The sequence below is a fragment of the Mixophyes fleayi genome, chromosome 3 (genome assembly GCF_038048845.1).
Source record: "Mixophyes fleayi isolate aMixFle1 chromosome 3, aMixFle1.hap1, whole genome shotgun sequence".
NCBI classification, from domain to species: domain Eukaryota; kingdom Metazoa; phylum Chordata; class Amphibia; order Anura; family Limnodynastidae; genus Mixophyes; species Mixophyes fleayi.
The window spans coordinates 296,624,546-296,641,394 of record NC_134404.1 but is presented as its reverse complement, the minus strand read 5'-3'; the positions used below and the strand labels follow the sequence as shown (position 1 = coordinate 296,641,394).

At 35.8% G+C, this 16,849-nt stretch overlaps 1 long non-coding RNA gene across 1 annotated transcript; it reads left to right on the top strand.

Moving 5' to 3' along the window:
- Positions 1-696: 696 nt before the first annotated feature.
- On the top strand, positions 697-15,335 carry LOC142142991 (uncharacterized). The gene is made up of 5 exons (XR_012689440.1): positions 697-1,067; positions 1,213-1,290; positions 12,321-12,353; positions 12,472-12,532; positions 14,334-15,335. It is a non-coding gene; the product is annotated as an uncharacterized LOC142142991 (long non-coding RNA).
- The last annotated feature ends 1,514 nt before the right edge of the window (positions 15,336-16,849 follow it).

Below are 16,849 nucleotides of genomic sequence, written 5' to 3'. Positions count from 1 at the left end.
CAGGAAAAGTTAGCACAAAGGGAGATGTATTGGATTTTTCAATTAGGCACATTAGCACCCCGAGGGCTTAATGAAGGCTATGAAATTGCTTCCTTTCTTTGATCAATTGAATATTTAATAGTATTACAATAATGAACAGAGTAGTGTTAGTAGATCAATTCTCCCATGACTGTTTTGACGTTTGCAACATCCTATGTGTTATTATAGATAGTAGGAACATCGATTTGGAGGTGTTTAGTATATTTTTTACTATTTATTTGTCATACATTTTATATGCTTATGTGAATTTTATATGTGTTTTTTTATGTGATTCCATTTATCATCACACTCGTTTTATATATAGTATTTGTTAATTATGGGTCAAATATTATAAGAATATGGAATATGTGTTTTTGGCTCAATGTTTTTAAAATACTTTTTAATAGAGTTTTTAAATAATTTCTAAGGTGTTGGCTAATTGGCTCCCACGACTTATGGCAATTGCTGATTGAACCCTACATTAGGGGAGATCTCCCACAGCGGAATATAAGTGTGCACCGTGAAGTATTTATTCATTCAAAGAGTGGAGCTTTTGTCCGAGTTCTCTGGTATTTGACCGCATGCGCAGTTGATAGTTGGTGTGCCAGGGACATGCACGAGAGGGATTTTTTTGTCCCACTGAATAAAGTTTTTACCCGAACTTCCGGCTTTTGTGGCACATGCGCAGTAGGTAATTAAGCACACTGAGGATGCACGCCTGATGGCACTGGACTTTATAAGTTTCTTTGAAACTGCTAAGTGGATTAACTCCTGATGAAGTCTTTTAAATAAGATGAAACACGTTGAGGATTACATGTAATCTGTCTTGGCTGAGTAAGACTGTCGCTGTATCAGTCGACTTACAGATAAGCCATTGATTTTACTACTTATGAGTCCTGTCCACATTTGTGGTTATCTATGCAGTTTGTCATTGATCTTATGTGAGTGTGACCGAATACAGACTATTAAAGGTTATTTAGATCATACTACACTATATGTGGCTTTTTACAAGTCTAGAGAGATCCTGCTGAAGACATCAAAGCTTACAGGTAAGCCTGTCTACACACACATTATGCTACGCATATTCACATAAGCAGTGTGCAATGTGGTTGGGGGACCCACGTATATATATATATATATATAAAGTGATTACACTATGTGTATTTTTTTTTCTTTCTCCCTGTTCCATGTGAGGATTTGTGTATTCAAGAGATTTGTTCGACCAGCACAGCTCTGCAAACTGTTGAAGTGCGCTCATTCTTCATTCATCTGGTACGCATATATAAGTGAATCTTTTGGGATAACATTAATAGAATGTGCCCATCTCTGTGTTTTTTAACTTTATTCCTATATCTGGACTAATTTACCAGTCATTAGAGTGGGGCTGCCACCTATACATGTTGAACATATATTGATGATTTGTTATCTGTTTATGCTCAATATTGTATTTACCAGATATTAAGCTGAGTGCCGATTGTGTCTAATTGGTGTGTGTGTGTGTGTGTATATAAATATGTATGTATGTGTTTGTATGTATATATGTGTAAGTATATATATATATATATATATATATATATATGTAACCCCCTGTCACTGTGTGTAGTGTGGGGTGCAAAGGGTGCACAGTGCACCTCCTTCTCAAGCCCTGGCTAGCTGATGGGCATGGGTGTAAATGATCAGGGGGTCCCTGCACATGCAGGTGTTTCTTTGTAGTTAGTGGGACACAGGTAATGTCACTTTGGTGCAGTGTAATAGAAGTCACAATAATTTGGGCGCCAGACCATCTCTATAACAAACTCAACTCTTTATTTACACTCTTCCTCCAGCACGATAATCATAATGGTTGCAGCAATAAAGAAATATATGTACAGCTCCTTACTCTCTCCAGCACAGTTCTTAATGAGCAATACGAATATGGTTGCAAATATATCTCATTACTCCTCCTGCACAGTTCTTAATGTTATCCAGATGTTATGTAACATAAATCATTGGTCTCTCTTACACTCCATACTCACTGCAGATACCCTTTCTGCAGGGGCACATGCATGGATGCTAATAGGCAGGCAGCCTCTCCTCCATGCAGCTCTGACACACTCTGTGTACCTCTCAACTGCAGCTCACCCCTCCTCTGCGGGGATGATGTCTCCTGTGCTCTGACACGTCACTCTGTGTACTCTCAGCCTCAGGATCTGACACTACAGCTACCAGGCCTCTTGTAGCAGCCCTCACTCCAGGGCCTCTTCCATGCAAAGTGTCCCCCTCTCTCTTGGGTTCTCTATAGTGGCATGGAGTTCTCCCCCTCATCCAGTGCACACATTCCTTGCCCTGGCTCAGTCACCATGCTCAGACTTCCAGGCAATGCTGGGGGAGCCTGGGAGCTTCCACCCCAGGTCCCCAGCTACAACTCTCCTCTTGTGTCTCCCTTCTCAGTTCCTATCCCCCCTTAATGACAGCCCCTCCTTCCTCTCACTTAGTCTCACAGGCTGGGCTGGGTTATCACCATGGTAACCAGTTTATGTAACTTTTCAGAAACTTCTATCTTACCCTCTAGGTGACCCCTCCTCTATTCACTGAGGTAAAGGTTTAACTAAAACACCACTAGGGGGGTGTTACATTCTCCCCCGATTAGCTGGGCACCCTAAACTACACCTAATGGGGCTGCCTAGCTAATCTCACTCACACCTAACTCACATATGACCACACACATGTAAACTTTTCTACATCACTATTGCATGAAAAATCACAGTGTAAAGTGAATACATACATAGCAATACAATGGCAGTATCAATATAAAACACATTTCACATTGCATACCCCACAACACCCCCAATGGATGTAAACATGTGAGTCACAGGTGTCCTGTTTTCTTTCAATGTACATTTAAATATGGCTTTATGCCAAAGCAATGTAGCACCTGCCCATGCCTGCCCATGTCTCCCCCCTCCTGGGTCAAAAAGAGACAGGTGGCTCTCGTGGGCCCCTCCCAACAAATACATCTCAGCAATATATGCAGGGGTGGCATTTGACCAGCGGGGTTGTCTTCCCCCCCCTTTCTCTCCAACGTGGACGATCTGCCTTTCTTTGCTCCCCCTAATCCTCCGGAAGGGCAATATACAGACGTCACTTGCACAGCCTGCCTCTCTTTGCTTCCCCAAATCCTCAGGAAAGGCAATATACAGACTGCATTGTAATTGCACCTCACATGTTGAACCTTTTCTTCTTTTGCTTCCCACTCAGCTGGGATAAGTGGCACTACAAGTCTCAGCAACAAGCACACTGCTGCTCCATATACTGTCCTGGACAGAACTACTCAGCAAACAACTTGCTTTACCTCCTCATTACCCTTGGTCTCTGTTGGGCACCTAGAGATGGTCAGACATGGTGTCCCAAGGGTGTTTCTCCGGCTGGGCACACTGCTCTCAGTTCCTGTGTCCTGCAAGCACTTTCTCCATCTGTTGTGCTCGAGCCCCACGTTGGGCGCCATTATGTAACCCCCTGTCACTGTGTGTAGTGTGGGGTGCAAAGGGTACACAGTGCACCTCCTTCTCAAGCCCTGGCTAGCTGATGGGCATAGGTGTAAATGATCAGGGGGTCCCTGCACATGCAGGTGTTTCTTTGTAGTTAGTGGGACACAGGTAATGTCACTTTGGTGCAGTGTAATAGAAGTCACAATAATTTGGGCGCCAGACCATCTCTATAACAAACTCAACTCTTTATTTACACTCTTCCTCCAGCACGATAATCATAATGGTTGCAGCAATAAAGAAATATATGTACAGCTCCTTACTCTCTCCAGCACAGTTCTTAATGAGCAATACGAATATGGTTGCAAATATATCTCATTACTCCTCCTGCACAGTTCTTAATGTTATCCAGATGTTATGTAACATAAATCATTGGTCTCTCTTACACTCCATACTCACTGCAGATACCCTTTCTGCAGGGGCACATGCATGGATGCTAATAGGCAGGCAGCCTCTCTTCCATGCAGCTCTGACACACTCTGTGTACCTCTCAACTGCAGCTCACCCCTCCTCTGCGGGGATGATGTCTCCTGTGCTCTGACACGTCACTCTGTGTACTCTCAGCCTCAGGATCTGACACTACAGCTACCAGGCCTCTTGTAGCAGCCCTCACTCCAGGGCCTCTTCCATGCAAAGTGTCCCCCTCTCTCTTGGGTTCTCTATAGTGGCATGGAGTTCTCCCCCTCATCCAGTGCACACATTCCTTGCCCTGGCTCAGTCACCATGCTCAGACTTCCAGGCAATGCTGGGGGAGCCTGGGAGCTTCCACCCCAGGTCCCCAGCTACAACTCTCCTCTTGTGTCTCCCTTCTCAGTTCCTATCCCCCCTTAATGACAGCCCCTCCTTCCTCTCACTTAGTCTCACAGGCTGGGCTGGGTTATCACCATGGTAACCAGTTTATGTAACTTTTCAGAAACTTCTATCTTACCCTCTAGGTGACCCCTCCTCTATTCACTGAGGTAAAGGTTTAACTAAAACACCACTAGGGGGGTGTTACATATATATATATATATATATATATATATATATATATACATATACACACATATATGTATGTATATATGTATGTATGTATGTATGTATATATATGTATGTATGTATGTATATGTATATATGCATATGTATGTATATGTATGTATATAAATATATATATATATATATATATATATATATTTATATATATATATATATATATATATATATATATATATATATATATATATAAATTTTACTTTCTTAACCTAAACAACAATTTCTCAATGATCCTTACTTAGACAACATCTCCATATCTTTTTACAATATCTTATTAAAACATATTTAATATAACAGAATAATTTAACCATTTTGGGTATAAAGTCTAAAGCAAAAATCCAAAATGCTTCTCTTTTACAGAGAAGAGCAAATCTATCTCCTCCTCTGATCGTGATTTTTATAAATTCAATAGTTATAACTTTCAAAGAATCCAAAGAACAGTCATACTTAAAAATTAAAATGACTTGCAAGATTGCGTGAGCCCCTCTTTATTATAATGTTTCCTCTATGTTTTAGAAATTTTTTATTTAGCACACAAGTTGATCAGCCCACATATTGTGCACCACTTTCACAATCAAATGCATTCCAAAACTCGTTTGGCAATTCATAAAACTTTGAATCTCATATTATTCTTTCATTTTTGTTTAACAGAGATTAACCCATTACAAACAAAATTACACATGATACAACCATTTTTATTACATCTATAGAAACCATTAGGTTTTGCAGGGAGTCAATTTTACTATGGATTTTTTATTTCCCTCTTTTTTTTCTTTCCTTCAAAAAACTGGGTACTATTTTATTTTTAATTGTCGTTCCTCTTCTAAAAACCACTTTAGGGTTATTATGGACTAAGGTCATAAGAATATTGTCATATTCCAAAATTGATCAATTTCTTTTTATAATGTCTTGAATTTGTTTAGAATATGAGTTATACTGACTGGCAAACATGACATCTTTTTTTGAATCCTCTGATTCCTTCGCTGTAGAAATTAATAAACACTTTCTATCAACTTTCTTTGTCTCTGAAAAGGCCTTACTAAGAATATATTCTGGGTAACTTTGATATCTAAAGGCATTCAATAGGTCACAGGCTTACTCACAAAAGGTTTTTTCGGAATTACAGTTTCTTTGTAATCTTAACAGTTGACCTTTCGGGATATTCTTTTTCCACCCTTTCAAGTGACAGCTTTTAAAATGCAAAAAAATGGTTACTGTCTACATTGTTTTTAAAAGTTTGGGTTACAATACAGTCTTTTTCTACCGATAGGACAATGTCCAGAAAGTTAATATCACTCCTGCTATAAATACTTGTGAAGTTTAAACCAAAATTATTCACAGTAAGGTGCTCAAGAAATAACTCCAAAGAAACAGAATTCCTTTTCCAAACAAAAAATAAATCATCTATAGATCTCCCGTATAGCACTAAGTTCGCCCCATATTGGCAATTCCAGATGAATTGTAATTCATATAAACTATATACAAATCAGCAAAGCTCGGGGCGAACCTAGTGCCCATAGCTGTGCTGTGTATTTGTAAATAATAATTAGTGTCAAAAATGAAACAATTGTGTGGCAAAATAAATTAAATATCATCTAAAATAAACCCATGTCATGTCTGACTAAGGTTTACATCTTGATCTAGAAAATATTTCACTGCTCTTACACCTCCCTCATGTGGTATATTGGTGTAAAGGGACTCAACGTCACACGTTAAAAATTGATAATCATTTTCCCATTTTCATCATATGAAAGAAAAAGGGAAAAGAAAAATAATTCTCCGACAAGTTCGACATTTAGAAGGGGTGACACAATAAAAATAATATACTGCTCAGAATGAAATAAAGTTGAAAAATGTTTATCATTGTTCATTTGAGCAGGAAGTGCTCACCTGGAGAATAGAAACATTACATAATTAGATAAAAGGACAAAAGAGTCTCTTATATGGGGGCACTGCTCTTATTCTTAATAATTAGACATAATTTATTGATAAAAGATAAATCTTTATTACAAAATAATTAGTACATGAATATTGTGATCGGTGAAATATTATTAAAACCAGATAGAGGTAATGTGAAAAAGCAACGAATATAGAAAAGTGATTACTTTTCACACAACTTACTTGGTGTGTGAAAACAACAAAATGGAAATTCTTTGACTATGTATTTATCATTATTCAAGAATATTTATTTGCCTAATGTGCTGATATAATTAAACTAATTGTTGGATCTGTATAGGAGTACGATGTATAATATACTGTATTCCAGAGACTATGGTTCTGGCTGCTGTTAAATGAGAATGTGGTTCACTAGTACTAAGTATATTGAATGTAATATAATTGTAGCAAAATGTTGTTACATGTCACTGAATTAAGCTGGTGTCTGATATATTCTTGCCATTATTGGTAAGCTACAGTTTTAAGGAGCGTGCCAAAACACTTACTTTTATGCTTAAGCTGTTTCTTGTTTAATTTTTATCAGCAGCAGTAATTATCCCTGTTAGTTAAACTTGTCTACATATCACTGCACTAGATATGATGTTACAATCTATTCTGGGGCTTAAAAGTGACATCTATTTACGTGAGTTATTGCATTTAAGATAGAGGTCAGTCCAGCCTGTTAATTCATATCTATTGTTCTTTTCCCAATCCCACAGTAACTCAGCTAATACACTAATCCTGTTTGAAATGCAGTAAGTTCAGCAGCCACAAAGCGGGCTATCAGAAATTAATAGTTCTTAACATTAGTGCAGTGGAAAAGAAGATTACAGACAACTATCTCCCTCCTATATTAAACACATTCCATTGCTTACAATTTGTTGAATTATACTCTGAGATATACACCACTAATATGAGTGGATGGTATGAAGTACAAAATCCAAAAATACTTTACAAAACAACTAAAACAGACATATTAGACAGGGATAATGCGATATTAGTGGATATTATATGTGCAGTGTCTCATTAATCAAAATTGTTTCTCATTAACCCAGGCCTCCTTGATCAAAGTTATGTTTTATGTGCAATGTCTCATTGATCATGTGGATGTCAAATAATTGGATAAAGTAAACCAAAGTAATTAATATTGTTTTACCGTGTGATTGCTATTGGTGCGCCACTTGTTATGACGCAATTGCACGGATTCATAACCCAAACATTTACATTCGCACTTACACTTGTAAATAATGTACATTTCTAAGGTTCCAATCCACATTTATTTATTAGTAAAATGTATTAGATTGTTTATACATAAATGATAATTTAGTAAAAGTATCTAAGGCTCAGGATATAGGAAATGTATCATGTTTAGTGTCATTTTGATCTGCACATTACCATCTTTAATTCGCTACTTTCCCAGAGAAATCCTTTGAATTAGCCTATGATCAGCAGACAACTGAAACATCATTAACCCTGAGCCAATGAAGACCCTGATGCTTGTTTACAGTGTCATCACCAGTAGTAGTAGTGACATCACCAGTAGTTTTTGCTATACTCAAGCTGGCCCATTGTTCTCCCTCTCTGATCCTGACTACATATGGGCCCGGGTGAATCTAGCAAAAATGTAATGAATTTGGTGTTTATACTTTCCTGCTTTATTGTAATATCTTTTATGCGTAATAATGGGTTGCTGAAAATCCTGCTATATTTTGCATTTAAATATCTGTGTGTTTTGGAACCACAATAATGGCATTGGAAAATGTTTTATTGGTAAGCAATAAAATGACTTTAATAATCAGATTAATGTCTCTGAACGCCGTTCCTCAGCTAAATTCACACATTATCAGCGGTACCAGAATATATAGTTATAAAAGGAACAAAGTGGTGTTTATTGGGGACTGTGTATAGTTTCACTTGATCATAAAATTGTTTAGTCTAATTGCCACTTATTCTAAATGGTATTTCTTTCAGATTCTCATTTAGATCAATATTAGTTCCTAGTTAATGTATATAGTACATTATAAACACCACTCTTTTTTGTATAGCCTCTATGACTCCAGCACATAGTTATACATAGGTGACCTTGTTTCTTTTAATAATATAACTCTCAAGTATATAGCCAAATAAATCAGCTTGCACTGAGCTGCATATCGTGGTCTCTCTGTCCCTCGCTGTCAGTATGTGTCCCTTTTGTAAATCAACTAAGATCCCTTAGTTTATTAAGAACTATCTGCACTGATCATAGTCCTTATTCATGGCACATCACCTATTAAAATTATGGCAGTATCTATCTGAGAAATAATATAATTTAGACTTAAAGAATTTCCATGTTCAACAGCGTGGAACAGGCTGCTGCTCCCCCAATGCGCGTTTCTCCTAGGCTTTGTCAATAGCATCTAAAATAAACCCACATCGTATCTGACTAAGGCTCACATCTTGGTCTAGAAAATATTTCACTGCTCCTATGCCTCCCTCATGTGGTATATTGGTGTAAAGGGACTCAACATCACATGTTAAAAATTGATAATCATTTTACCATTTTATTGAAGATATTAGATTCAATAAATGTGTTGTATCTCTAATATGAGACCTTAGAGACACAATGTGGGTTTGTAGATGAGTGTCAGTAAAAAGTGATATTTTAGAAGTAAGTGGTCCCACTCCAGAAATAAGTTGCCCAGGGGGTGCTGAAAGTGATTTGTGTAACTTAGGTAAATAATAAAATGTGGGGACATTCGGGTACATTATTAACAAAAAGTCCATCTTTTCTTTTGACACTGCCCTATCAGCATAACCCTTCATCAGAAAACATGCTGGTTGGATTTGTTTTACGTTTTGTATAAAATCTTTCGTTATTCAATTGTCTCATTGCTTCCATGATGTAATTTTCACACAACATCCCCACTTTGTCAGCATGCTTGATGCATAAACCTTTTCAAAGATTTTCTTTCTTGTGAAGTTAAGTTATCGCTCATTAATTTTTTCAGATTTTCTGCACAGGACTCTAAAATCATTAAGTGTCTTCGTATAAAATGCATGCATCAATGAAGCCTGTTTTATATTAAACAGGGTAGAATTATGACTTATTTTTCAGAATCCTCTTACCTATAGTGTCATTTATATCAAACAATGACAAAGGCTGTTGTAAAGGTGATATATCAATTTATGCTTGCAATAAATCTAAAATTTATAATCCCAAAATATCTGAATAATTGAGAACTATTGGTTCTACATCAATTGATTTTTGTTTAAGCATCTTATTTGGAAAATTACTTTTCCTGCATAAATCCCTAACAACTTTATTCAAGTCAACAAAAAGTTTAAATAAGTCTGGTTTACTTGAAGGAGCATATTTTAATCCTTTACTGAGAAGTGTTCATTCACAAGGATCCAACTATCTTTTCGAAAGATTAAATATACATTTCTCTATTAATCATGGCTTGGCCTTCTATATTTTTTTCCATCCACCTCTGCATCCCCTAAATCTTGATCCCATTTCTTCCTCTTTTTAATGATTGCACATTCCTTTCATGAAATTGTTCCCGTGCCTCTTCCCAATTTGGACGTTTTCCTAAGAAAAAATATGTTATTGTTATTAAACATTTTGGCTCATGCATCTCCTACTGGGGTTTCATAGTGGGTCTGTCTATCACTTCTAGTACTGGGTTTAACATCCAGAGCTTTTTAGGGGAATCTAGAGTCTCATCAAATGAGTATACATGTTCAAAACAATTGGATAAACCTATCAATATTTTAGAGGGTTCTCTCCTTTTATTAGTTTCTGGGGTTACTTTATTATTTATTACTATTATTATTATTATTAATATTATCATTATTATTATTAAATCTCCGTTGGTGCTGTCCCCAAGTTTCCTCTCACTAAATTGTGAGTTTAGCAAATAACATTCTGTTGAGAGGTTTTATAATATACCTTGCAGGATTCAAATTTTACTCATGCCAACCAATGTTGATAAGAGCATATGCTGGATATTAAGAAATAACAAAATGTATGCAATCGATTTATGCTTTTATTTGATTTTACAGAATGTATGATCTCTGTTGTATGTGAGGACACTTGTTTTTATGTTTCACTTTTATGAAGGTTCAGTAAAGATTGTATAATAGCAGTTTCAGTTTCAATTCAGTTCAGAGATTGTATATACTTTTGTGAAGTGAACACCGTGTGGATCTTCCTCTTTCCGCTGTTTATCAATTTCTTTGTTTACATACAGATCTCTTAAGCAAATACTAAGTGCAATCTGGTGGCAAAATACATAGCTATGTGGCTTTGCCAATCAGATGCCAGATACTTAGGGGTAAAGTTTATGATTTCAATTAAAGTAGTGTTGTAACGTTAAATTTCAACAATTTATTTCCCTCCTAGTATCATTTCCGTGAGCTTGAAATGTAAGGTTCAGCATCACTGGATAATTGCTATACATTTCACAGATTAGGAATTCAGTCTGATTTATTATGCAGATATCTGATGGCCCCCGAATAGTTAGAATGCAGTTAGTCTTGTTCGTATTAAGTAAATGCTGTAATGCTATGTTTAGTTCAAGATTTTAAAATTGTTTAACTCCTGGGAATTGTACCACACATACAGATATTTAAAATTCACTGTAGCTTTAATTCAATTGATTTTTATGTTTCAGACATTTTATTTAGTATGTCGTTAAACACTCCTATATCTGTCACCTGATTTACATATTGAATTTATCAGTTAGCTGTCTATTGAGCGCTATTAAAGTGACAATTCATTCATAGCGGATGGTATTATGGTAACAGCACAGTTAATATAAATTAATTAAGTTATTATATGAATTACTTTGTATATGGCATCTTATCAGTGGCTATGTCTTGCTGCTATGCCGGATACTGTCTTTATTGGTTGTGGCATTCAAATTAACTTTTCTAGTCCCAACATGCATTCCATCTTAGGCTTGTTCATTGGTAAAATTTGCTCAAGGTTTAAATACCGATTTAAATGTGTGTTAGCCAATCAGAGGTCCTCAATGGATAACTGATATCTCGACCTGCCAATAAAGAAAGATACATTTTAGTGCAATCTTAAATTTTATTTTAAGCAAATTAAGATTACATTAAAAAGATGAGTGCAAAGGGGGATATTTGTAATAGTATTCAGATTGTTTAATCATCATCACATATGTTGGAAGAAATATAATTCACAGAAAATTATTTTAAAGAATAATTAAAGATTTTTAATAACTCTGTAAATAGTAATGAATCTCTGATTATAATTTTGCTTTCAATTATTTATTATAAAATGCCTATCTTAAATTGATAAAAATCAATATTGGTCCTTATTTTAAAGCAAAACAATACCAGATTGAAAGAATGACTATATATTATAAAAATGAAAAAAGTGAAAAGAAAAGTGAATCTACATATGTGAATGATGTAAAATGGGTGTGAAATAGTGTGAAAAATTGAAAAACAATATAGTAATATATCTCAAAAATTGTCTCTAATTGAAAACTACAATCTTGAAATAGTTGTATTAATTTAAGTTATTGCAGGTGTAACCTATAATGTTTAATGAACATTAAATGACTGAAGTAGGAAGGGTGATTAGAACTCTTAAAATTAAAAATTAAGAGTATATGTAAAAATAGATGAATGTTAAGGTGTGTAAATCATTCCTAAAAGACAATATTCAATAATGTGCATTATTGTGTGTTATATAATGTTATGTAAAACTTAATTATTATTATTAATCTATTTAAGATTACATAGTAACTTCATAAGAGGTAAATTAATATATTTTCATGTTCTTTTACAAAAATCAAGACTGGCGCATCTCCAAGGACAATGCTCCGATTGGTATGTATAGTTATAATTTTCATTGTTACTATTGTTTCCAATGTCATGTGGTGTCATGAGACTGTCATGCTAGACAGCACTGTATGATCATGAAATTTTCTCTCTAATAATCTATCAGTATTACACCAAACAAGGGAACCCTGCTGCTTCGAAAACTCATCACCCGAACCATCCCCAAGGTAAGTGCTGCACTCTTTGTTCACAATCTATAATGAATTATGATATGTGTTCTCATTCCTATTATTGTATGCATATTTGATGTAAGGAAAGGATCCAGGTTATTAAAACTATCTTAATATTCCAATACATTAATTGCTTTCCATCCACACAAACTTCAGGGTCACCTCCTTGTTTGCTCAAATTAATTTTTTAAATGCCAAAAGCTTTATGTCCTCTTTCATTTTATTATTATTATTATTAATATTTATTTATAAGGCGCCACAAGGCATCCGCAGCGCCGTACAGAGACAAACAAAATCACAATACAATGGGAGACAGCACAGTACAGTAAACACAGCAACTCAGTACGCTCAATGCACAGCTAGAGAGGGCGGGGAAGGGGGAGGGAGGATCCGCAAATGACGGGGCCCAAGAAGGAGGGCGCGGAAGACAGGGAGACCCCCAGGGGGGAGGAGGGAGCGAGAGTGGACGTGGGGTGGAGCACCCTCGAGGAGGAGGGCTAAGTAGCTGGAGAGCAGAGTTAGAAGTGGTGGAAACAGGAGGAGAAATGGCCCTGCTCAGAGGAGCGTACAATCTAATCTGACATTTCTGTCATGTTTTCAAGAACATGTCTTACAACTGACGTCAGCTGTTTCATTTACCTGTTATCTGAGAGCGCTTCTAAATGTCCCAATGTGTTCCAGTAGTCGATGTTTAAAAGACCTTGTGGTCATCCCTACATAAATCTTTCCACATTGACACTTTAGGCCATAAATTGCATATATATCACAATTGAAAAAAATGTGATATTTTATGAATTTCATTGAATTTATCCTTAATCTCCATAGTTTTACTCATATAGGGACACTTTTCACAATTGTGCAACTCTTGAATATCGATTAGAAGTTGCTTTTATTTTTGGGTCAAACTGTGTTTTTACCATTCTGTGTTTTAAATTTGTAGCTGTTCTTCAGCTTAAGGAGACTCTAGGTTCAAAGATGTCAGCTAGATCATTATCAGGGAGATGCACATAATTCCACTTTGATTTCAGTCAAAATCTTAAGAAAATTGAGTCTGCTGATTTATGCAATATCAGAGGTTTTGTTTAATACATAATTAAATAAATAAATAATTGTCTTAAGTTTTTATCCAAAACATTTTCTTTCAGTTTCATCTGGCTAGGTACCAAATAATACACGTTGGGGTTGAACATTACATACATAGTTGATGAAGTTGAAAAAAGACATCAGTTTAGCCTATTCTGAATCTCCTGCGATACCTCACTTATATTTGAAAATTGATACAGTTTAAGCAACCACCATCTGTTTCAATCAGGAAAAATCCCTCAAGACCCAATATTGCAGTCCTATTTTTCCCTGTATCCACTACTGTCCTTCAGTTTAATTAACGGTCATATTCCTGGATACACTTTTTCGCTAAAAATGTGTCTAACACTTTCTTAAACATATAAATTGAATCTGCCATCACAACCTTCCCTGGCAGTGAATTCCATATCTTGACTGCCCATACTGTAAGAAACCCCTTCCTTTGCTGGTTGTGAAACTTCCTCTCCTCTAACCTTAGGGGGTGACCACATGTCCTGTCTATAGTCTTTGGTGTAAAAAGTCCCCATGAAAGTTCTCTGTATTGACATTTAATGTATTTATACATAGTAATCATATCCCCTCTTAGATGCCTCTTTTTAAAGTAAACAAGCCTAAACTGGTTAACCTTTCCTCATAACTTAATGACTCCATACACTTTATCAATTTTGTTGCCCTTGTCTGAGCAATTTCTAGTTCAAAAATATCTTTCTTATAGAATGGTGCCCAGAACTGTACTCTGTATTCAAGATGAGGTCTTACCAATGATTTATACAGTAGAATCATTACACTGTCTTCCCTTGCATCTATGCCCCTTATTAAGCACGCCACTACTTTATTCGCCCTTACAGCTGCTGCTTGACATTGAGCACTAATGCTAATTCTACTGTCTACAAGCACTCCCAAATCATTTTCCATTATAGATTCTCCTAAACTAATCCCATTTAATTAAGATTGCCTGCTTGTTTTTTGATTCCTAATTGCAAAACCTTACATTTATCTATGTTAAACCTCATATTCAATTTGGCTGCCCAATCCTCCAGTTTACTTAAATCTCTCTGTAGAGAAGCTACATCTTGCTCTGATTTTATGACCTTAAAAAGTTTAGTGTCATCTGCAAAAATGGAAATTTTACTCTCTAAACCATCACCCAGGTCATTAATAAATATATTAAAAAGGAATGGCCCCAGCACGAAACCTTCTGGTACTCCACTTAAAATTTTCGACCAATTAGAAATTGTTCCATTTATCACAACTCTCTTTTCCCTATTCTCTAACTAGTTTTCGACCCAAGTACAAATGTTGTTTCCTATACCCAGTTCCCTTATTTTGTAAACTAACCACTTGTGTGGTACTGTATCAAAGGCCTTTGTAAAATCTAAGTTGACAAGATTTACTGTACTACCATGGTCAAAGTTCCCACTAACTTTCTCATATAAACTTAGATTAGTTACATTAGTTTTACATGACTTATCCCTTACAAATTCATCCCTTTTTAAACAACGGCACTACAGCTGCTTTTCGCCAATCCCTTGGAACTGAGCCTGATGAGATTGAATCTTTGAAAATTTCTGAGTTTAGCTCCATAAGAACCCTTGGGTGTATGCCATCTGGACCTGAAGCTTTATTTATCTTAATATTCTTCAGTCACCTTTGGACTTCTTTCTTTATCAAGTTTTAATGGTACAGATTCATTTCCGATTTCATTCCTACCATTTGTTCCTCTCTAGTAAATACTGAAGAAAATAAAGTGTATGCCTCTGCTTTTTCCTTAGTATCATTTATCAATTTGTCCATCACTCGTCTTAGGGGTCCTATATTATTTTTTTTAATCCTTTTTCCATTTCTATACTTAAAATTCTTTTTGGGGGTTGTCTTACTTTTGAAACTTGTTTTTCATTTTCTTATTTAGGCTATCGAGTTTACTTTTTGCATATTTTATTAAATTTCTTGTACCTACGGAAGGACTTCTAAGACCCTTCAAACTTAAACAATTTAAATGCACACTTCTTCCTTTGCATTTCTTCCCTTACCTTTTTATTTAGCCACATTGGTTTAGACTTTTGGATTTATTTCCCATAGGTGTGAACTTATACGTGTATGTTTCCAACAACCTTAGCATATCGGGATTTGCTCTACTAAGTTAACCCATATAAGCAACCTGCAGAGAGGCATATTTCTATAAACAAACAAATGCAACCATAATAACAAGACAGCCGCAAGCTGTGCCTTCAAGAACCGATAAGGACATTACCTGGGGATTAAGAAAGGATCTTGCACATGGGGAATATTCGGCCTGGTAAATATTCAAAAAACAATGCAGAAGTCCTATTATCAAAGAACTAACCTCACTGCAACATTCTGCAACATTCATTTCAAACTCTAGTCAACAGAAAGAGCTACCTATTGAATTTTGCAATACTGAAAGGGAACAAACAGTGGGTCTGTGACTAATGAATCCCCTAAACAGTTTTACCTAAGGGGAAAGACACAATCCTATACTTACAAAATTGGGATTTTACTACCAAAGAAAACTGGAAAGTGGTATTATGTGCATTAAGGATATTAACAGGGAAAGTGGAATTATAGACTGGAACTGCAGTAATGGAGAATTAGTATCCCTTACTATGAAGGGATACAGATTGAGGTTAGGTAACACATTTTTTTTTATCTATATCAACCCCTCATAAATGTTTAAGGAATTATGATTTTCAAACATTGAGAGCAGGTTGTCTTGTCGGTCCCATATAGAATTATACATTGCAATCATTGTTTCTGGGAAATGTAGCAAAGATTTTTCTACCCCACTATTAACCGCTATGTAAAAGTAAATCATTTTTTTACAGTAGTACTGTGGTCATTGAGAGAGTACAGCAAAGGAAAGGGCCCCTTCCATCCACCACAGTTGATAATGCACAGATACAGGATCTAAACTTAACTTAAAACCATGAAATTAAATTAACTTATATTGTCCATACCGCCACTTCTAAATCTCCACTTTGACCTATATGTATGTATGTATGTATGTATGTATGTATGTATATATGTATGTCCTTTGGTGGCTCTTTTATTAAGTATTGAGTGTGTGAAATTTTGTATGAGGAAATATCTTGTAAAATTGTGTCGATTTTGTATTTGAAGTAGGTGGCAAAATCATGGACAGGGAAGGAGGAAGGAAGTAGGAGGAGTTGCAGGTGTACGTAAAAGTAGTTGAAGATGGAAAAGAGGTGATGT